The 22154-nt window shown below is 41.5% G+C and overlaps 1 protein-coding gene across 1 annotated transcript in view; it reads left to right on the top strand.

The window, feature by feature from the left end:
* The window catches only part of LOC308042684 ((E2-independent) E3 ubiquitin-conjugating enzyme FATS), a gene marked incomplete at its 5' end in the record, with an annotated part of 65972 nt that overhangs the window by 8663 nt on the left and 35155 nt on the right, over nucleotides 1-22154 (top strand). The gene's annotated exons all lie outside the window — the stretch shown is intronic.

Below are 22154 nucleotides of genomic sequence, written 5' to 3'. Positions count from 1 at the left end.
GCCCAGGGACTCATTACAACCACACTTATATCACCACCTTGATACCATATTCCTGGTGGCAACGTGAGATCATTAAATAGGATTTGATTTCCTCTTTGCATCCTCTGAGGAGGCAGGAGACCCAGATTGTTGGGCAGCCGTCTGTGTTGGCCTCTTGACTCATCTTTGTGTGGTTGGTGGCAATTTCCACGCTGCCCAAAGCCAAAACCTCACTCAGCAGCACAAGGAAATGTTCTCCAGCAGCTGAGCTATTAGCAATCGCTTTCATGTACTTCTCTCCTGGGGGAAATGTGGGCTGACTCTGTTGTTGTACATGGGAGGAGGATGTGAGAGTGCGAGCCAAACACCACCGCAGGTCCCTTTTCTCTTGCAGGTGGAAAGATAAAAGGGCTTGTAAATGGGTCTCTGAGCCCTCTTCTATAAAACCAGGGGCTCTTCTCTTGCTCAGTGCTCCTCGGGGGCTGTGAGAAGGGCCCCCTCTGGTATAGCATCTGCTGCTTTCACCCCATCAGGCTGGTGCAGGGCGCAGAACTGCGGGTCCTGCAGCACCTGCCTGGGGCAAGCCTGTGGCCCCAAAATTGCGTTATTACCCCCAAACCTCTCCCTGAATAAATGGCACCACGCAGGGGATGTGTCCAAGGAAAGAGGGCTGAATGTGGGGCTTGTGCGAAGCTAAAGAGCCGTTTCGGGGGTTCCTTCCAGGATCCCGTCCACATCAGGCAGCAAAAAAGTCAGATAAACCTGAGGAGCAGCTCAACGGGCTGCAAGGAAACTTGTGCTGCTGTCTGCATGTTCCAGGCTGGTAAATGCAATCTCAGGTTTGTGAGAAGCAGCTAAAAAAGAGGGAGCAAGGGGCATTATCTGCTGGGATTGCCTTTCCAACCCTTCCAGCCGATAGATGATCACAGCAGGTTCCTGTGTAATGGCTTGGTCTTAATCATCTATGCTCATTTACTGTCTGGATCTTCAGAGAGCTGCTCTGCCTCTTACTCATATCCAAATTCCGCTGTGTTGCTGTTAATGTTGTTTCTCTTCCCCTTTGTGCTCCTCAGGTAGCAACCGCGTTTCAGCTTGTTTTTGGAAACCAGCAGTAATATTTCCCGAGACAATTCATTTCTTTAATTTGTTCTGGTGCCTGACACTTCTGGCTCGTGCGGAGCTCTGCCTGGGCTCCCCAGTCTCCCTGCAGTACGTGTGTCTTCAACACAGCGTGTTTTAATCAGGGCTCCCGGAATTCCGTAATACTCCAGCCCAATTCCTCCCGTAAATCTGAACACATTCAGCAAAAACACGTGCAGCCGGTGATCAGACATAATTGCCAACAATTTCACACCCCCAGAATCCTTGCTTGACTCTAACATTCCTGGAGCCCCATCTTTCCCATCACCATTTCAAGTAAGAATCTCGCAGTTGCCAGGGGATGGAATTTTTTATGCACTTACATATGAAATATTTTTAAAGCATGAAGAAGAGAATTACCCATTCAGTTTTCTGGTTAATACTTGCTGTATTAAAATGGAAGGACCGAAATACAGTGAGAAGCGGATCTCTGGAGGTCCAGAGGCCAGGTTTGATACAGGTACTATCCAGGCGTTCAAAATATTATTCGAATCTGTGTCTGCTGAATTTAGTTGGAGCTCTGACAATTACCGACTGTCACAGGAGACTTCCACTTCTACTCCTGACTCAATTACCAACTCTCATGCTTCTCATAATATTACCATTGCTGTAAATAAAGTCAAATTCATTCTCCTTTTTCTTTACTATTCCAAGGAAAAAGCAAGTGCCTGACTTCTACCACCTAGCATCAAATCAAGCCCAAGCCTCGGAGGAACCCTTGGTTGAATCTGAATTAAGTATTTTTTCAGCAAAATTGTGGTTATTGATGCACTGAATTTAAAGACAAAGCCTCCTGTATTTATTGCCTATTTCCAAATTCTCGCTATAAGAGCATCTAGTACATAAAGGCTAAATATAACAGATATACTTAAATCCCCTTAAAACTTTACAGACAAGAATCAGTAGTAGACGCAGTACTTCAGCAAACCACTACATTATTTTTAGTGCTACTTTACTTTCCATAATGCATTCTGTTCCTTATGCAGTCTAATACTTGTTTTCCTTTTTGCCTATTATTACATGCTGAAAAGATGTTTACATTAAGCTGATCGTGACTCTTGGTCTTTTTCCTAAGTGATTAGTTGATTGCAGCTCAATAATGTTTCAGTAGTTCAAATTATTTCTTGCACTCCATGTTTGTAGCAATCTGAGTCTGTCTATACACAACTTCTGAATTGTGCCCGATTCTGGGACTCATTAAATGTGCATGTGTCAGGCAGGCTCCACTTCCAGTGTAAGTGTTTTGCTTCTCTTGATTCTCTCCTTTTCCAATGGGTGTTGCACAGGCTGATTGCAAGGAGGAGGATCAGCAGAGGATCATCCCTGGAAGTGCTCTTCTGCTGAATGAAATTCCTCAAAACATGGGATTCCCACACTGTGAAGTGCTACTAGAACGTGGGATGTGTTGCTCCCAAATGCCTTTGTAGTCACAGAATCACAGAATTGACTGGGTTGGAAAAGACCTCAGAGATCATCAAGTCCAACCCTTAACTGAGCTGCGTGAGCTAAATACCTTTATACAGGCAGTACCTCAAAAAAATACCCTTATCTTGTAGAGGTCCTCACTGTACCCCCGTGATTCTTCCTCTCTTCCAGCCCAGCTGAGCTCCTTCTCTGAGACACCCCCATTAGCTGCAGGGTAGTTGGGCTGATGCATGAAGAAGTGGGATTGGGTTTGACTTCTGGATGTCAAGGGTTGAGTTATGTGAGAAGAGGTAGGAAGGCTGGGAGATGGGACATCTTTTGGGGTCCTAGGCAGGTGTGTAAGGATTTGATATGATTTAATAGAGGAAGAAGCAATTGATGCATGTCTTGCACTTGTGCACACACACCTCTCTGTACAAAACATATATTTTTAACCAGTTTAACCAAGGGTGAGAGCACAATGTTAAGAAACGGGTGCTAATAGGATGGAAAGCCCCTGGAAGAAATGTGTTTTAACAAACAAGGATATATTCTGTCTTATAAAACACAGTGCCGCCTGTGTTGGTTTTGCAGCAGCAGAAGGGAATGTCTGTGCTGCAGTTCTCAATTCTTATTTTTTTAAGGTACTTTAGTAAAGCACTTTTTATAGTGCAAAATGCATGAGCAGTCACTGGAGCAAATATTTCCTTTTAGCAGGGGATTGCCTCCCCTATTCTTATATGTGCTTTCTTTTATCCCATGAACCCTCTGTTCTGTTAATATCTATCCCACCCTCCAGCACGGCTGTGAGTTTGTTCTGGGAAAACCCCCTTCTGGATCTCAGATCCAGAGTCCATCTCCTATTTTTTCAGCCCTTTAATGAGCTATTTACTCATAACTAGAGAAACTAGTTGAAACACCTGACACGAAGGTGTGGATTTGGGCTGTGGATCCCAGCAAGTGGGAAGAAGGTGGGAGTTGAGATCTGCCCTCCCCATTAGCCCATTTGAGCACTGTCCCTTCAGCCTCCTGTCTTCTCTGAATGCTCAAATATTTAGATTTTGGGTTTTTTCCTCTGAAATGTGAGGCTTTTGGCATTGGTTCATGGGACAGACACCCCACAGGACACCCTGGCTCAGTGCTGGAACTGGAAGGTGGCCTCTGGGTTAGTCCCTGTCAGCCAAGCTCAAGGCACAGGTTCAGATCAGGCTGAGCCCCCCTACTCAATGAGTAGGGCTGCAAACTAGGAGAAAGTCTTCAGCACAACACCTTGGGTGCAAAACTGAGGCCTGGTGGTGAGAGGGGACTGTACCTGCAAGAGGACAACTGCTACATGAAGGTGAAGCTTCTCCAAAAACCACAGCTCCACATGGGCATCCAACCTCTGCCACACGCCACGGTGGATGATACACCCAGGTGCCAAAGTACACAAAGATCCACAAAATGTCAACAGAAAGAAAACACGGGGTGTGTGTCAAGATTTCATGCAGATTCTGCTGCTTCCTGGCAGGTGGGAGGTGAAGTCTCTGCCTTTGGGCAAATAGTGTCATTGCTGATGCTTTGAATTAAGAGGGCTCATTAACTCCACAGTGCTGCTTCTGAAGATGAAAAGTCTTCTTTTCACAGTGCGGGAGTTTTATCTGTGCCCTGGCTAAAGATTACCTCAACCTGCTATAAATTGAGATGTTTTACTAATTGGCTTCTTGGTTCATTAGCCAAATTGTGTGTATGAGGGAAATGGAAAAAGCTCAGAATGAATTTCCCTTGCAATCCTTAATTTAAATGGTGAATAATAATTCTTACCTTGAACAAAACATGTTATGCGATTTGCAGTGATGGAGTTAATCTTTTACTTTGGGATCATTTGCCACCCGTAAAGGTTTGTGGAAAAATGATCCTGGGTTGTGCCTCATTCTGGCATGGTGTGGAAGTATAATCATTATCATATACTGTAATCATCTCAAATTTTATACAGAAACACTTTGTCATGGGCAGCTCTTATCTCACTACTTGAAGAAATATATGAGGAACAGAGATAAACAGCAGAAGTTTTTAAAAGCCAGCTTTAGTGCAATGGATGCTGTGCCTCTCTTTCCGTTATAGCCATGTAAGTAGCAAAAATACAGTATGTCTCTAGTTGACTCTTTCCAATGCAGTGCACTCAGCTAAAAATCAAAGATACTCTGAGCAGCTAAAGGGAAAAAAATCCACTAATTCATCAAAGCGAACACTGTAGAATTTAATCTGTTTTATGAATTTTCTACCATTGATTGTTATGGCACAACTGGGGCATGGGAGGTCATTTGTGAGCACTGAATTGCTAGTTGTGTGACACTTAAAAAAAGAGAAGGCTAAAAGAAAGGTTAAATGAAAGAAGTTGCTAGAAGCTATTTTTTGCGAGATGAATGTGTATTATCTAAATTAATGACAGTAAACCTCCAATTAGCTGAACGTTGATGCAGAACTCCAGCTTTATAAGGTAAATAGATGTTTTCTCAAGCCAAAGGGCTGGGTAAGGAAATGTTTAGCCTGCAACTGTAATAAGGTTACAGGTAGATGAACACTTTCTATCTATTGGGGCATGGTGACCTCACTGCTGTTGCTGGCAACTCTTTGCAATAAATCTGTCATTGCTTCCAAACAGCAACACAGACTATGAAACTCATGACCTTGTTCTCGGGACTATCCTCCCATGGTATGGGATGGGCAAAAGCCTTGAATGTGCTGCTTTGTTTTTCAATATACAGCTCCGCTTTTGTTTTAGAACAGAGATTTCTTCTTCAGCCCAGCGCATGTTGTTTTCGCACATCTAAGTTTGACGTGCAACCTCTAAACTCGCTTCGGTTTTGTTAATTTATTGAATTCTTCTGTAAATATACATCAAAGAGAACAGCAGATATGAACTGCTTTTGTTGAGGATTTGGCAATCTATACATACTAAAATAATTGAATAACAGTTATTTGAAGAACTTACTCATTAGAAAGGGTGGAATTTTCTTGCAGACTGTCTTTATGTGAAAGGTGGGTCATCTCATGGTAAAACACTGCAGTTGCTCAGTCATTAATACTTGCAGTATACCAGGTACCTGTGTCCTGTGTATATTTACTATCATTATGGCTTTGAATAGCAGCAAAAAAAAATCTGATCTGTGAAGAAAAGAAAAGAAGAAGAAAGAAAGAGCCCAAAAGAACAATAACTCTCCCCAAACGCCCCAAACAAACTAATAATAATAACAACAAAAACATCACACACCTTTGCATTATTTTTTAAGGTCTTATTTTCCTAAATATCTCTCAAGGATGCTCACAGTGTCTTTTGCAGCGGCCCTGTGATGGGGACATAACAACAACACTGCATCAGAGCAAGGATCCGGTTACATCATTATTCTGATCCTGGTTCACTATTTATTTGTGCAAATAATATCTTCTAAAGTTCGTGCATGTACCCAGTAGTTTCACATCTCCCCATGCATCTTCCTGTGCATCTTTTGAAAGCCATTTATGATTTTAGTAGATCTCCCCTACTTTGCTGCTTTTTTGACTTTTGCTGACAAGTCCCAAGTTATCTAGTGTCAGTATTTTGCGGTAATGGTTCCTTTCATGGGATGTTCTGAAACAATATCAGTTCTTAACATACTTCTGCTGTTTTAGCATGGAAATCCAGCTTATGAAGATTTTGAAGTTCTGCTGTGTATATTTAGTTTATTTACCTAATTTCCTGTGTATTTTCCTTGATTCTTGGCTCTGCTCCTTTGTCAGCCTGGTCTTCTCTTATTTCTATATAATTTATACTGGCTTGGTTTTTCATAATGTCCACTGATTTGTCTTAATCCCATCATATTTTTGAAATGCCTGCGATATCAATATCCCTTTTTGAAAGCAAGCATTCTGGATTACTCAGCACTTCTATGCTATGTATTTTTATTTGAACTCACACAGTATTGCCTCCGTTGCTATTTGTACGCTCCGGGTGTAAATGCAGTATGCTCCAGGTGTAGATGCATTCTTCCTTGTGTTCACTGTTGTTTGCAATTTATTTTAAATTGAGACTCTCTCTCTCCACTCTGCCCAAAGATAAAGAGGCTTTTATAACCCACTTTTTTCCAGCTTTTAGCTTGGAGAGATGGGGTGGGCAAGTCTAAGGGAGTGGGGGGACAACACAACCGCCACCACATCACAAGGAAACTCTCTCGGCTTTAAAAGTGTTAATGGTGCTGTTCTATTCTGGTGTAGATGGAGCTTCCTTTGCAGGCCTCCTCCTTCATTGCCACGTTTTTCCCAGTAAAAGCCTTTCTCTTATTTCCATTGCATTTTCCTGCACAAGGACCGCTCTGTTAGGCTGGGACTATTTTTTCTGTGAGGGTTTGTCTTCTTTGTTGTGTCCACCTCTGTCTTTCCCAGTTTGTCTGACTCACTATCTGAGGAGAGGTTGCTCTCCCTCAGAAACACGAGTAGAATTTCCAACACACATAATCAAAGACAAATAGTTATACATGTTGCTTGACCCAGATCACCGGCTGGACACCAGCCCGCCTTTCCTTGACTCTTCTTTTCCCATTTTTGATCCCCCTGCTGTTTATTTTACATTTCTAGCAATCTCTAAGAGACATTTAGCAAAGGCTTTGGATATAAGATGAATTCTAAAATCCATAGCTTTTCCTCATATTGTATTTTCAAACTGAAATCCTCTCAAAAGGTCACTTGGAGGCTTGAAATATTCGAGCATTCAGATGGTTGTTGATTTTTCTCGTGGTGATTGACTAGCCATCAAGCTCGTCGTGCTCTTCTACTAAAATCAAAGTGGTTACGCTTTCTCTTCTTGTAAAGAAAGAGCCGATATAGGTGCTGGTGGAACTGCATTGTGCACAGATAGTTATCCACAGAAATGACGTGTGGATCACACCAAATAGTGTAGAACCTGCTGTCCAGAGGAGAAACCATTTCGTGTGTGCGCTGTAGTTAAAGGAAAACACTAATCCACTCTGAAATGCTAATGATGGCTGGTTCATTTTCACAGAAGATCCCCAGGGCAGTGTTTGAGTTATGATAGCTCTGTATGTCTCCAGTGAGGTGCCATGGTGACTTCTTCATTGTTGGTGGATGGTTCATATGGGCCTCTTGTTAAGTGAATGGTCTTGGTCATCGTGCTAATAACATGCTTTTAGATGCTGTACAGTTAACAGTGGATGTGTTGTATGGGATAATGTATTTATAGCTGGATTCTTGGTTTGATATCCTTTCACCAAGTGTGGCTGAAATAAAGAGTATTGACTTCACAGTTCTACAGGCAATCCCAAATAATGTATAATTTCACAGGCGTTTTATGGTAGATTAAAATGCTGAGTTGACTCAGGAATGGCTGAAGATGATTCTTTTATAAAATAAATGTGCAAGGATCAAATTATTTCTAAGATATTTTACAAATATAGAAAAAAAACACTGAAGTTTTTAGCTAGATGGTAACTTCTTTCAGCATTGACCTGCCTACATATGAGTTAGATGCCATTTCAAGGGGAGACCTTCCAGTACCTAAAGGGAGCCTGCAAGAAAACTGGCCAGGGACCTTTTCTCAGGGCATGTGGTGACAGGACAAGGATTAATGGATTTAAGCTGGAAGAGGGTAGATTTAGTTTAAATATAAAGAGGAAATTCTTAGCACGAGGGTGGTGAGGTCCTGGAACAGGCTGCCTGGAGAAGCTGTGGATGCCCTGTCCCTGGGTCAGGTTGGATGGGGCTTTGAGTGGAACATCTCCCTTATGAGGAAAGGCTGAGGGAGCTGGGGCTCTTGAGCTGGAGAAGAGGACACTGAGGGGTGACCTCATTAATGTTTACAGGTATATAAAGGGTGAGTGTCAGGAGGATGGAGCCAGGCTCTTCTTGGTGACAACCAATGACAGGACAAGGGGTAATGGGTACAAACTGGAACACAAGAGGTTCCACTTAAATTTGAGCAGCAACTTCTTCCTGGTGAGGGTGTCAGAGCCTGGCCCAGGCTGCCCAGGGGGTTGTGGAGTCTCCTTCTGTGCAGACATTCCAACCCGCCTGGACACCTTCCTGTGTAACGTCATCTGGGTGTTCCTGCTCCATGGGGGGATTGCACTGGATGAGCTTTCCAGGTCCCTCCAACCCCTGACACTCTGGGATTCTGTGGTCTGGTGGACGGTGTCCCTGCCCATGGCAGGGGGTTGAAACTGGATGATCTTTAAGGTCCATTTCAACCCAAACCATTCAGTGATTCTATGATTTAATTAGTCTTTTTTAAGCAGCATGACGAAGCATGTAAACTTACATATGTCATCTCAGTGCTCTCTTCTTTTTGAGATCGGTATATTTCTGTTGCTCCACTCGTAGTTCATGGCCTTAAAATACTTTTCCAGTTAGCTTCCAGGCTTTAATGATCCAGGTCTGCACTGACAAAATGCAGAGTATTGAGCTATGGTAGAAAAATGTTAATATCAGATAGTCATTGTTTTTTTCCTTGGGAGAAAATAGCTCATGTAAATGAAGCAATCATTGCTGAGGAGCTAACTTAAAATGTTTCATTTCTCCAGTACAAATTGCCAAGCCTTTTTAAGAAAATAGTAAATGGTAAGTGCTTTATGGAACTCAGTAGCAAAAATATAATAGCTCTCTGTATGCCTCTTTGAAAAGCTGTGAATCTGGGTGGTTTTTTTTGTAACAGTTGAAAAAGTAAATTGTATATTATTTCTTTAAGAGAATGAGTTTTTATTTAGTTAAAGAAATCAGTTTATTACAACTTATGCATTTGGAGAAACATTTTAAGAAACATACTCTCTTGGGTTTACAATGAGGAGTGTGTGTTTGGTTTTCACCATTAAATAAAACCTTACCCTTAGAAAAAGAACTATTTAATATTCTTCAATTCTTAATAAATGTTCTTCAGTTCTGTAAAATCCTGTATCATCTTCTATTTGGCAGCCGCACAGCAGCTGTTTGCTCACTGTCTTTTGATTAATTCTCTTACTATTCCAGAGTGTAATATACCTAGTTTGTTTAGAGGAAGGGAATACATTTCATATTTTAAAATCCCTTTTACTGCAGTTACTGCATCTTTGCAGATTTAATTAGGTCTCAGTCCCTTCCAAATCATTTAAGTCAAAGGTCCCATCTCACTTGTCCCTGAGGCATCATTACAAAAAGTCCCCAGATGGAGTCTAGTTTCTAACTGATAACTTTACCATATAGGGGCTAATTACTTCTGATCCTACACATCGATGAGACTGTATTTTATATCTTTGAGCCACTGAAACTGTAACTGCCAAATTATCCTCTACTGTAATATGAGGGTTATTTCTCCATTAAATGGACTGGCTTCACAAATGACAATGCCTTCCTGCCAGGCTCTTGCATTTTAAACCGTAATTATTTCTGGCACACGGTTCCATGCGATGAGCCCTTGTTAATCCACGTTACGATCTCGGATAAGCTGCTGGCGCCTGGCTGATTTAAGCCAGGAAAGGGTTGATTTAAGGTTGATTTAAGCCAGGAGCAGGGGAGCCGGGACCCCGAGTCCTGGGGATGTTTGGGCTTGGTCTCGGGCTGGCTGGGGTTCACTTAGCCCTGCCTTGAACCGCTGACTTGTTCTCTTTATGAGCAATTACCTCCATCAGATCTTTAAAATAAATGACTCAACACCTTCTAGATGGGGAAAAAAAAATGTATCTGAAAGTCTATAATGCATAAAGGTGTTGGAGGCCTAATCTAGTGCAAGCTGCATCCAGTCAGGCTTCTTAAGCACCAGAGAAGAGAAATGAATACCTAAAAAGCAGCAAATAGCTACAATTGTGCTCTGATTTCTTGGCTATATGTGATAGAGGTCAGTAACATAAAGCTGTTTATTTCTTCATACAAAGCAATGGCTATTATCATGACTTGCTGTAGGTGAATGTATTGGAAGCTCCTCATTCAAGGGAATATTGCATTTTATTACAGCATTACTTCATACCCTCTGTGCTTTCTTCCCTGCTTCTTTCTCTGTTACTTTTGACCCAGCCCAAAGGAGCTAACCTTGGGGTTGGCTGCCCGAAAGAGGAGTTTATTCCAGGAATATGAAGTTATGATAAATTGGTTTAGCATATTGCAGACCTTAAACCAGCTCTGCCAATGTGTTACGGTTAACAGGCAGTTTTGGTAGAAAAGCAGTTCTGGAAGAGAAAATTTTGGAGATGGTGCAACAACTTTCCTGTGGCTATTTTCAATAGCACCTTATTGAATTAGCTATTCCTTTTTGAAAGCAACAGAGAAGTAAAGCTGGCAGTGCTGTCCGGGGAGAAAAAACCCAAACACAACACCAAAATCAAAACAACAATGAAAAACCAAAGCCCCAGCCTTGAAAATCCTTGTACTACCACTATGGCTTCTACAGCCAGAAACGCTCATTTATACACAAGGTACAGAAACGTTTTGTGCTCGGTTGCAGCACTTTATTTAAGTTTAAATAGGAAAAAAAAAAGACAACAAGCCACCTCCTAATTGTGGATTAATAAACTTTCCTTAAATGTTGAATGAAGTACATAAATCTGCATTTATATGCCTATTAGCATTAAAATTCTGGCCAAGGTGTTAATCCCAATGTTACTCTAATGCAGCAATACATTCGGAGTAATTAGACAGTCCTAAATCAATACGACATAGATTAGACTGATCTTCCAAAATAATGCTTTCAATCTAGGGTATGAGAAATACTGTTTTCTCTTTTATTTAAAATAACATTAATAACTTGCTGCACTTTTTATTACTTTACTTACATGATAGATGACTTCTGCCTCACTAAGTATCCAAATAGTATGCTTATTAATGTATTTTTTTTTCTTTTAAAAAACACAATATCCTGAAATTCTGTGTTTTGATCTGTTTAGGGGGCCAAAATCTTTAATTCAAATTAACTTAAGAGTAATTGTGGTGTTGTGCCTGCAGCTGCAGGTGGCCCTGCAGTGTGTGTCCATATGTAACATCAGTATGTGCTACAGGTTGGTAATTACCAGAATATATTAAGCAAGGTATGAAAGGGTAGCCTTGAATTTGCTTTTTCCTTTCCGATCAGATCTTAGTCTTTTGAGTGGTTAAAGCAGCACATGAATCTTGTGCTAATCCTCTAAAGTTGGCTTCAATTGGTAGGATTTTAATTTACAGTAAATACTTTTGCTGTAAAAGTTGGCCTTTTAGTCTCAGCCCTCTTGAATAATGCAGTACTCTATAGAATCAATACCTGTGGATACACATCTGTTTATCGTTCTCATGAACCAAATTGCATGTGTGTATCATAAGAAATAAAACACAGGGTGCTTAAGCTCCAACAAAAGAATAGATGTCTGTGGTTTAAAATAAAACGCTACTGATTGGTGACCCTGTTTGGGTCCTCGTGGTGAGGCAGCCATTGGAGTGCTCTCAACATGCATTTATATGTGCCCCAGCACAGTCCAAACCTCCTCTCCATTTTACCTTTGGACACAGAAGTCACCAAGGTAACATTTTTGAGTGGATGTAGGAAAAAAATATCAATTACAAACCGAAAAAGCAAACAGCGCTACAGCCAAAACCACATCCCAACCTAAAAAACGCTGGAAGTTAACCAAAGTAATTTCAAGTAATCCAACAAAAACGTCTATCTGAGCCTATCGGCCCAAGAAAACTATGACAAAGAGAAGATGCAGTTGTGCTGTGAGAAAGGGGGGAGAGGGTAGAGGCTGCTCAGAGAAGTGAAATTGTTATTTCTGGAGGCATATGCTGGTGGAAACTAAGCACCTCACTGGCCTCTCGCTGCTACCTGCAATGGTTTTGTGGCTGGGAATTAAGCCAGGACACCGTCCTAGAAGGGGAAAGTGTGGTCCTAGCAGCAGAGTGGCAGATGAGAGGGTTCCCACAGTAATTAATTAGTTACCCGAGGTCACCCCAGGAGTATCAGGGTGGGTAGGGGCAGGCTGTATTTTCACAAGGATTCAGAAACCAGGTGGAACGAGATATTGCATTTTGCAGATATGTATATTAACTAAGTCAGTTAATGTGACTGGCGGTGAGTAATCCCCTGCACAGTGTGTGTGCAAATCCGCTATGAGGAGGTCGGGTTAATAATTACAGCCTATTACATAAAATGTCAACTGTTTCCAAGTAGTTTTTCTTTGGCGCTTTCGCTTGGGTTACAGAGGGTGAGGGGGAGAGTTGTGTTGCATCATGAGAGAGTTCAGCTGGGAGCCAGCCCAAAACGGAGAGCAGAGACCCCAAAACACAGTTTGTGTGAGTGCCGTAACAATGTAGACAGGCTGCAGAGTTTTATTTCCAGCTGAAACTTTCCAAAAAGAAAATTCCACCTGAATTTCTCCTTTGCCAAAGCGTCCAGGGTTGCGCTGTCTCTGTGCACAAGGATGAATCTCCCCTACTCCCAGTGCAAAGTTCATTGCTCTTGGTTTCAGACACATCATCACCTGGTCACGTCCCACATGAGCATCAGTGTCTCCAGTACGGGGCTGTGAGCGCTCATAGTGCTCCTTGTGAAGCCTGAAAATGTTCAGTAACATCCTACAGGTCATTCTGTAGCTTCTAGCTGGAGGATTTTATGTTAGTTAATGTTAGAGAGAGTATCAATAATGACCGAAGAGGTTTTTGAAAGCACATTCAGCAAAGTCTGCGTCCTGTAACTGGTGGACCTGAAGAGACCTTTGGGATCAATTCTCAGCCCAGAGCATTCAGTGGGAAGACCGAAATTGAGAGGGGCCAGAATCTGGCTGGGGGAGTTGAGCTGGATGAGGAGTGCGGCTCAATTATTTAATGGCTTATGTGCTGGCTCTGGATCAGAGATTGTCACCGAACAGAACAGCTGTAGGACAAACAAAGTGGTGGTGGTAATCACCCTTAACAACTTAATTTTGCCTTCAATAGATGGTTACTTCAGCATTTTGTTATACCAGCCTAAGCCGTTCAGTTATTACTTCTTGCTGCATTATTCCAAGTATTCTCTGCAGTAAAATCTGGGTACCTAATGCCATGTCTATCATAGTACACACATTTAGGAAGGTGACTGCTTCAGTAATGATTTGCTATGTGCCTTTAAACAGGACAGATGTTGTACATGATTATGTCTAAGGTACAGCAATACCGGGATCAAGCAGTTAGAGCATCATTAGGTCGGCCTCCAGCACTTAACTTTTCTTTAAGCCTCTCAATTTCCATAATCTTAGCATGAGATTTCCATATATTTTTTTAGATAATGAAAACAGAAAGATGATATTGAAAATATAGGCTGTGGACTTCTGTAACAAGGCTTAATGAGAAAAAGATCAAGCCCATGATTCAGTACTCCGAGACCCGAGTCTCTCCCTGCTGATCAAACAGGGGGGACCTGGTGAACTTCTCTTTGTGGCAGCCTCTCATTTCTACAAAGCCTTTGATTTTTGCGGTAAGGTTATTGAAGATCAGCTATCGACCTTTCTGTCACGTTGGTTCAAACATCCCACAAGCTCAAAAGCCCCAGGTTGGACAGATAGAAGGGTGGGGTATAAATCAAATGCCTTCTGAACATCAGGCTAAAATTTGGATCCAAGTAGGGAGTACCGTGAAATAGGGTTGTGGGAAGGGGGGGTTGTGGCTTCTTATTTATTTGTTTCACATGCAGTAAATAATAATTAGGAAAAAGTCAGAATTTCTAAAACACAAGCATGGTTTTGTCATTCTAACCAGTATATTTATGAGAGAACATGACTGTGTTTGGCCTTAAATCAGTCTTAGTGACCTGATCATTAAATGTATAACATGTGAAATACTTTATTCACATAAATAGCTCCTAGGGGGCAACTATTGCAAAAATAACTATCCACGTATCAAACTGTTTTTCAGATTGATCTTGCATCAAAATGTGGTAGGTTGGGGGTTATGTATGTTTTACAAACGCAACACCGTAGGGCAAGGAAGTCTTGCAGCAAGTAAAGGAAAATGCATTTTCTTATCCATCTGTCGCAGCTCTGTTGCTGAATGCAGTAATTTGGGATGTGAGCTTTTAGTTTAGCACGAGAAATGGAATATACAAACTCTGGTGAGGTTTGGGCTGTTGCTAAGCAGCAGGTTGTTGCTCATTGAGCAAGCGGCCCCGGCTGCCTGGGCTGGCCAGGTTGGGCTGGGTGGGCGCTGGCAGCTCCCAACCCTGTTCCTACTCATTCAGGTGACACCTGCAGCCAAAGGAGAGCTGGCGAACTCCCAATTTCATTCCCCGCCAACCAGCGTTTTAAAGACGCCAAAAATTAAGGTTCTGAGGGCTTTAACATTTAATCATCGATTCCAAGCTTTTCTGCACCTTCCATTTCTGAGTTCGAAGACGGAGTGATTAAAAAACCAGCCAAACAAATGGGGAAAAAAAACAATTACTAGTTATCTTTTGTTGAATCTGGTGATTAAATCAAAATCTGCCATGCCCTGTTTCATGTTCGTATTACTACACTTTTGTTTTAATCTCTACCATGACCTGTTTCTAAACCTGTTCCAATGGAATTTGAAAGAGCTAATTCCAAGATCAAACAAATCACAGCCACATCGTGTATTCATGCTCCGAATAGAGATTTGGGTTTCAATTTCCCTTCAAAAAGCAAATGTAGGTATTATTTCACCAACTGAGAAAGTTTTACATGGTAGAATAATTATCAAGTTCAACTGCATGAAGGGTTAAGATTTAGAGTTGAGGAAAGTCATTGGCAACTGAAATTAGTGGGAGCACAGAAATCTTAAATTATGCAAAATAAAACTTTACTTTGTGATCAAACTAATGACTTAGAAACTTAACTTTTTAGGCTTCATATTTATTTAAATCTTAGCTATTGCATTTTTATCCTGTTAACACTGTTGTGGTTTTTTTCCTCCTGGTTCTATCCTACCGCATCCCCTATTATCCGGCAGTTTCTGATGTCTGCAGTCACAGCAGTTAATGTGCAAGACTTTCCAGAAAGAAATAATACCCCAAGCATTACACAAAAATGAATGCTTCTATTATACAAAAGTAACATGAAAAGTCTATATTAAATCTGGCATGACTGGGGCTCCACTGAGTTTAGTTCCGTTGTACAAATTGTTCAGTGTCAAATTTGGCTCATGTGAACATCCTGTTTCTTTGTTTTGGAAACAAAATTGGACTAATATAGATGTGTGTTGGAATAGCTACTTTGATGTCTTGACAAAAGCATCTGTACCCACAGCACACATCATCTTCTGGAGCCCACACTGTATTAAGAGTACTAAAAGGGAAAAAAGAAATCAATAAAGCAAATATCATTGTTAAGCAAAAGCATGGTGAAAAATCCCTGCAGCAGGATATATATTGAGTCATAAAATGCATGGATAAGAGCACACAGGTTTTCTCTTGTCCTCACTACAGTTTCTTGTCTTAAAGTTATGCTCTAACAAAAGCAGATAAACGTAAGAAATATTGGATTGCTGAGGCCAAAGAATTACCTCTACCTCTTATTATGCATAAGCAGCTTTAGGCAAATGTGCACATTTTGTAATTGCTACCAGTTCTGAGTAACACTGCTGGAATTTTTATTTACAAGCCCCATTTGTACCGTCAAATTCTGTGCATGTTATGACCTTTACGTGAATACACGTTATAGTACTAAAACAGCTCTTCATAAATATACATTTTGGCTGCAGAACTGCTTTTCCTTTGTTTGCTTATGCATAGTATTTTCATGTTTACAGTCACTTAAGAATTTTCTGGCTATCCTAAACATTCTTGTACTTTCAGAAACAGACGTGGTCACCAAAATGTGAATGTCTTTATAATGTGCTGTGAAGGGGACTTTGAGAGTGGTGGACGATCCCTTCCCATAACTCTTTCCCTATGAAATTTTTCTGTTAGTTACATCTTAATTTTGAGAGTACATTAGGTGCTCGGTGGTCAGTAAGACAAATGATGTTACAATAAGTACTAATGAATCTTTGTGCAGAGATCTGAACAGGAATGGTATTCAGAATTCCACAAAATTAGAGATAAGTGGAATCTGTAAAACTTAATTATTGGTGTTGCTTGGACTTACCTCCTTTCTTTGTCTCTGTCTGCTGTCTGCCTTCTTTTCTGGACAAAATTCTGGCACATGCACTGTTCCTATTTGAATGTTTGACTCTGATAAGAAACCAAAGGTGTCATCTGCCTTTTGCTGCCCCTTGGCCTTGGTGTGGGGACAGAGCACCTCATGCCAGGATTATCTAGAGGGGAGTCCTCATCTCCAAGGAGATTTTGGTTCTTTAGCTGCTTGTGCACCATCTCGCACTGCTTTGCAAAATCCTCTTAGGTTAATGTGTCCAAATTAGACAGAAGTATCCATCTCCCAGAATCCTGGTGAAATATATGGACAATATTGCATTGCTTTCAGCAGAGCAAAGAGATGGGTGGAAGCCAGTCTCACCAGTCACCAGAGTGAGAGGAACCATGGAGCTTCAAGACCTGAACTGCTTGGATCATCAACGTTGGGGAGCTTGCTGGCTTGCTCTTTGCCTCCAGTTTTTCTTCTCGCTGCCACAGGAATAGGAACTTGTGACAGTTGTGGCATCTCTTACATCTCTACAATGAGGCTGCTGAAGAAAAGTTATGAAAAGGAATGATTTGGCTACTAAACACTATCATGCCTTGTGCTCCACTCCAGTTCTCCATGTCTTACAGATATCCTCCCTCTAATACCCTGTCTTTGAGGTCCCCGTTCTCTTCCTACAACATTTCATAGAGATCTCAGACAAGCTCCAGGAAAGAGCTCCAGTGGCAGACCGTGTTATTTAGACTGAAGAAATCAAACCTGTGTCGGTTAAATCTTCCCGTGTGCTCCCATTTGAGTCCTTGGCCTGAGTTATGTCCACACAGCTGAGCTTGGGCAGGTTTGGCGAGTTTGTTATGGCTTCTAGGGGCTGAGATTTGTCACCATAAGCTTATGCTACCTAGGAAAAAGAAAAAAGGCATAAAACTTGGAGGATGAAGAAAAAGAAGAAAGCATAGAATCTACTTGGTTTTAACTCTGTGTGTCTGATAGATATGCTGAGGGTGATTCTCACTATATTTTATAAAGTGAAGATAAAGAATAATAACAGCGCATAATGAAAACACAATATTTTTTTCTGTTATGCATGGGCTTCAAGATATAATTCCTGTGCTCTTTCTAGCCCCCTGATGAGCACCTTGCTCTAATGGCATGGATAATGAGAGATTTATGACTTCTGGCTTTTTGATAGCAGACCAGAACTCATTTGTCCGTTCCGTGGCAGAGCCTGTAATCATCTCTGCAGGCAGCCAGCTACAGCTTCAAGGTGTGCAAGCAGGGAAAGATAATTCAGTTAACAAATCTCACGATGCTACTTGTAATAGAAATAAATCCATCCTGACATCTTAAAAAAATATTGTTCTCTGTTGTTTACATAATGCATCCTGTTCAGACTGAAACAATTTCAGGCTGTTTTCCTTACTCTGATTGGAAAATCTCACCAACAAAGCTGCCGTAAAATACTGTTATCTCTGTACAACCATGTTCAAGTACTTTCTTTTGTGGCAAGGTACTTGTTTGTATTGGTTTGGCTTTTTCCACGACAAGAAAGATTTCAAGAAAAGGGTTGGCAGCTGTTTTCTTCCCCTTTAAATCTCTATTGCTGTTTGACCCCCATTGTGAGTCGGGGCAAGCCACTTATAAGAAGTTCACAAAGATGCTTTAACAGGACTCTCCATGTGTCGTCCTTTCTTGATGGGTGGTTTCTAGCTGTGTTAAAGCCACCAGGATGACAATATGTGCTCCTCAAGCATCTCAGTGAAAACTGCTGTCTCTTCCTGCATGGAGGCAGCTAAAATGTCAAATCCTGCAGAGATGAAAATCAGGGGCCGTGTTATGAGATTGTAAAAGAGTATAAAATGTGCACTGTCCTCACTGGGACGCTGCCTTTGGACCATTGTCAATGCAGCACCTCAACTCCTCCTTGGACTTCACGTTGCTTCTGAAGGCTCAGGACGACGTCCTTGAAGGGTGGCGAGACTGCCAGTGCCAAGGCTTTCTGGACATGCATCACTCTCTCCGCTAACAAGTAAACACAACACTCGCTGGTAGATTCCCTTATAAATCAATTTAACATCAGCAAGGACTTAGACAAATGCTGAAAATCTCATCTTACATCAATCTCTACTTTTAGTACCGGGCATGCAAACTTTAGCTTCATTGTTCAGCTTTATTTTAGATGGCAAGACCCTTTGCAATTTTATGATATTCTTTCTTTATGACACATGAAGAAGACCAGAAGACGTAGAATTGGTTCTGGTGTTCATTCTGACTTGGCTTTCATCTTAGATGTATCTGCAGTGTCCGGATAGCTTTTCTGGATGACTCACTTCAGATCTGCAGAAGTGAATTATGATTTCCCAGAGCCCTCGCTCAGAGGGAGCGTGGTGAATCTTTAATGACGACGCTCTTTTCCTCAAGGCTTCCTCGGGTATTTGAATTAAATAAGTCACAAGAAATTTTAAACAAATCTAACGTTATACACAGAGTAAAGGATAAACAAATTCCTCCAAGTTGGTTTTAATAATATGGTTTATCTGCTGATAACTTACAGTAAGAATAATGCATAGGAGAAAAAGGCTCTAAGAAAGTTTTAAGTGAGGCCAAAGGTACTGTATTAGCCGAGTGCTTACTCTGGTGCCTGGCCCTGCAGCCAAGACGTCGATGTCCTTACGCTCCCAGGCCCCAAGTGGGGAATTTGAGCATTTTTGGGTAACCAACAATGCTGACGTGGGGACTACAGGGACCCTGAGTGTCCTCAGAGATCCCCTTAGATGGTGGGCTAAGGATCAACAAAAAAAATGATAATTTTTTGGTGAAATGGAGAGGTTTTCCCCTTTTCATACTGGTGTCTGTGATTTGAGATGCTGGTTTATGGTGTTTTGAGGGATGCCCTGGTGGTTTCTGGAGCCTCCGGAGTCGATTTTGAGGTGGTGCTGGTGTCTCAGCAGGGATGGGAGGTCTGGTCAGTGTGGAGTAAGCAGAGATCAGAAATGTTTATGCATATTTGAAATTTGTCAGCGTGTGAATAGTAAATGACTGAAATATGCAACTTTCATGAGAAAAACGGGACATGAGGGCAGGGCCAGAGGTCTAAAGTCATTCCAGCTCTGCCCGGTGTCACCAAATGTGCACAGCGGTCTGCATATCTAGCAAAGATCTGATACACCAGCAATCTAGCGTTATCTATGGGCTGGTTTTACGTGTGCCTCAAGTTTTGTGCAAACCCTCAGCTGGCTCCAAACTGGGCTGTCCCGTGCATGCCAAATATTCGCGGTACGCTAGTTTTCACCAGCACCCTCACCTTTTCCAATCTTTCTGTGCTTTAGCAAGCTGATTTACAAGTACATCTTTTCTGAATCATTATCTGAGCCGGCTGCCAGTTGGCCCGAGGCAACATCCAGGCACTCGAGACTGGGAGAATCGGTTCCAGCTGCATGCCGTAATTAGGAAAACCCTGGTCTATAGCCGGATGTCCAGATGCCTTGCCAAGGAGCGTATCATTTGCTTCGACAAACAGTATTCGTGGGGGGAAAAAGAGTGAAGATGTAATAGGACAAAGTTCATATGCCAGAAACTGCTCCTTTGTTCCTCACCACATCTCCCGTTCGTGGGCTGGAGAGGTGGGTCATGGTGGAATAAAGGTCTGGGGAGTTTAAATAAATACTCAGGATTTCAACTCAGATAGAAATAAGTTTCTCATACTCCCCACAGAGCCTGAAAGTACTTGAAATGCCGTTTCTTTCATGCTTTCACACAAGGGAAAAACTGAACTTTGCATTTCATTGTGTAACAAGAGTTACAGTGCAATGTGTTTTGTCAGCAATGAGAATTTGTATGAAAGCTGTGTATGTGACATATCTAAGCCTGTGTGCTCCCTGAAGTGTCTTCATTTCAAACACAGATTCAAGCTCCTTATAAAGGTTTTGGGGTTTTCTTTCCTTGTTCTGTTAACATGAATTTACCAATGTGAAACTTCCAAGAATAGATTTAATAATATAATGAAAAATGCCGGAGCTTTTGCTACCAATGCCATTCAGTCTATCTCAGCAACTACTTTAAATGACTTGCTGAAAGTTTGAGTGTTTTCCAACAATGGAATTCCCATAGAGAACAACATTGAACAGGATATGGTACAAAATGCAATGCAAAAATTTCATCCTCTTCTTCTGCCCACCTCAGTTCTTCCTATCTCTTCTGCTCCAGAAAGAGCGACTTTATTTAATCAAGCAAGAACTCATCTATTCCAAGGGATCTGTGTGAAATGGGACACATTCTTGCTAATTACAGGAGATTACTTTGATAAGAATAACCTACGTATTTCATGTAATTTACTATGTGGACTTTGACAACTTGTTCGTGTTTGAACCCGCAGTACTGAGTCTTGTGCTGAAAATACATTCAAATGAAATCCATGAAAGGCCATCTGGCAAAACATGCCTGTGTGGATCTGATTTATCTCCAGCCAGCCTTCTGGATGTCCTTGCACACTGGTTGACATTCACAAGTCCATGTTCTCCTGTTGTAGCTTTACAGCTCCATATGAGATAACTGTGATTTTCTTACTGTAAAGTGTTTGAGGAAAATATTCATGACTCAGGTGAAGTTGTTGTTTTAATTGCAGATATTTTGTATGTCAAACTTCTGGATTATTTTGAGGTCTTGCTTTAATTCAAGAATTTCTACTTCATTCTTCTCTACAAGTTATTCCCTACTTATTTGTTTTAAAAAATAAATAAAACAGCCTATGTAGCAGCTGTTCCTAGTGAAGGTGTTCACATGTGGCTCACCAGAGTACTGATACACTGAAAATAACCTTCCCATCAATCACCCCGTCCCACTGCTGGTGGATGGAGGTGCATTTTGTCCTCCTCGCTGTGCACCACAGTGGGGTGAGACGTGGGCTCCAAGGGCATCCCACCTGGTTCTTGTGCCAGCGCTCACCATGATCCAGTGCTAGATCAGGTTCACTGCATTTTCACTCATTGCAACCACACACTATTTCTTTGCCAGAAAACGTGTAGTGGGCCCTCTGCTCCAGCTATTTTCTGAATTCTCTTTTTTTCCTGTACTGTAGCTAATGAGTCCAGCTGTTTTCTCTGTTGCTCAGCACCTCCTTTTGCTCAATGACAAATGCAAACCTCTTTTTTTTCTTCATGCTAGCTATTGACATACACAGTGGCGTTGGCACCTTGGAGCTGTGCAAGTTAAGTATTACAATATACCTTAGTATACTTTGTGAAAGTAGAAGGTTCATCAAACACCCTGTTAGTGTTTTGTGACTGCTGCTCCATGGTGGGACTTCAAATCATCTCCTGATGGGGGATAGACCTGGTACCTTCCCCCTCTTCTTCTGCTTCTTAGCTGCACCCAAGGAGATGAAGCCTGCTATGGTGAATATGCTTTAACAAACACTTCTTAAAGTGGACCTGATTTATATATTCCTTTGTTAATATAATTTTACATGTAAACTGAAATTCTGCTCTGTAAAAAATTATCAACTTATGTGACAGACTGTCTATGTGAAAGAGAAAAAAAAGTCTTACTAGTGGTGCGACTTGTTGCTATAAAGCAACAAGCCAGTAATGTCAAGAGATTTCAGTC

The sequence above is a fragment of the Nesoenas mayeri genome (assembly GCF_963082525.1).
Source record: "Nesoenas mayeri genome assembly, chromosome: 7".
NCBI classification, from domain to species: Eukaryota; Metazoa; Chordata; class Aves; order Columbiformes; family Columbidae; genus Nesoenas; species Nesoenas mayeri.
Note: the sequence above shows the minus strand (reverse complement) of the source record. Positions and strands in the feature narration are given on the sequence as shown.